Genomic DNA, 1,972 nt, shown 5'->3' on the forward strand with positions numbered 1-1,972 from the left:
AGATGAAAAAATAAAACCAAACATGATATATATCTTTAAAAAAGGGAGTTGATTTTGGCTCAAACTCTAGGTGGACGTGAATCCCAAGTGTACCTTGTCTGGTTCTAGTGCTAGTGAAGGTTAAAAGAAAGTAGAAAAGGAATCCTGGAGGTTATTAGTAGAAATGTGGATATTTTGCAGGAAAGGGAAGAATCATAGGGGAATCGAGAACAACTGGAAGGTGAAGTAGGGATGGTTTTGAGGGAAGTGGGCTTAGTGAAAAATTTCAGTGGGCTCTGAAAGTCTGTCACAAATGCTGATTTAAAGATGAACTGTATGTTGTTCCTTAGACCTTTATTTCTTTCATGTTTGTCCAAACATTATGCCCTAGCACATTTTTCAGGGTTCTAGTCACCACATTAAGGGGTACTCTACCCTTTTTAAGTGGTTTCAGGGGGAACTTGTCACTCATCAAGAACACATAAACAGCCCGAGAATAGGTCCTGTGCTAGCCTCAAATGTAAAACATACAGTAGAAAAAATGTGATTGTATTTGCAGCTTGGAAAACTCACATTTATGCATTCAAGGGTAGAGAGTTGGGTGCAGCTATGGGCTTTATAGAAATACCAGGTGGGTTCAGGTCCCAGTTTGAGGACTTACCAGCTGTGTGTCCTGGAAAAATTATTTAATTTCTGAGTGATTCTGTGGTCTCAGCAATTAACTGTGGACAAAAATAGTACCTACAGCATCAGGCTGTTGTTGAGGATTAAATGAAAGTATTTGACATATTATCCAGCACAGAGTAAGTTCTCAGTAAATGTTAGCTGCCATTCAGCATATAAAGAATCTACCCAAGGTCGTAGGGGTACAACTTTTAGTTTTTAAAGCAAGGTAAGAGAAAATGATGATAGAAGTGATTATTTTATTTTATTTTATTTTTGGAAACTTGAAACAAGTCACTCAGAGCCAAAGCAAATCAAATGACTTACAGAAAATAGTACAAAGCAAATCAAGTGATTTACAGAAAATGGTGCTTGCTGAGTCATTGGCAGACTTCCCGCTTCCTTGCATTTTTCTTAGTGATTTATTTGAATCCTGGACTATGTGTTCACATTGACCTCAGTCTCTTTATGAGAAGATATTTCAGAATCCAAATCTGCTGCCAAACTTATGTGCAAGAGGAGGAGAAAGAGTTTGAAATCATCAAGGAAGAATACGAATCATAATAATAACTACCATAATATAACTAATGTGTATTGTCTCTTACTGTTGACAAAGAACTTTTCACCTGTTTTATCTCATATGGTTCTCAAAACAATCCTGTGAGGTGTTTAGGGCAGATGTTATTGTCAATTCCATTTTACTGATGAAAATACTGAGGTCGAAAGAAGTTAAGTAACTTATCTAAGATGACACTGAAAATAAGTGGCAAGGGTCATGACTCCACATCCTCAGCCTATAGGAGAAGTCAACATCCTAAGCTCTCAGCATCACTATGAAGTGATCTTTAAAATAAAAACACCAAGCTTTATGTAGCCATTTTCAGAAGAGGGCACAGCACAAATAAAGATAAAGTGATGGGAAATTATCATGCACAGTTTAGGAAACATAAAATGCAGCTCTTCTAAATATGAGTTATGTGTGCAGGAGTTACGTAGGGTTGAGATGGCATATTGAGACAAGCACCGTTTTCAAAGAAGAATTAACAAAGGTGAGCAAATGAACAGATGTGAAGGGTCACAAAAAGACCAGAAACAGACCTAATATCAAAATTTTTGAGATTGAGTAAATGAAAGAATGACGATGGTGCTAAAAATATAAGAAAGTCATGCAGAGAGAGTGGTTTCACAGTTACTTATTTCTTAATATGTTTAGTTAGATGTACTGAATAGTAGAGATAAATGCTTCTTTTCATGATTCATTCAAACAACTTCTGCTGAGCCCCTATGATGTGCTAAAGGCTGAGGATTTAATAGCAATCAAAATAGACAT

Source organism: Macaca mulatta, chromosome 15 (genome assembly GCF_049350105.2).
Source record: "Macaca mulatta isolate MMU2019108-1 chromosome 15, T2T-MMU8v2.0, whole genome shotgun sequence".
NCBI lineage: Eukaryota > Metazoa > Chordata > Mammalia > Primates > Cercopithecidae > Macaca > Macaca mulatta.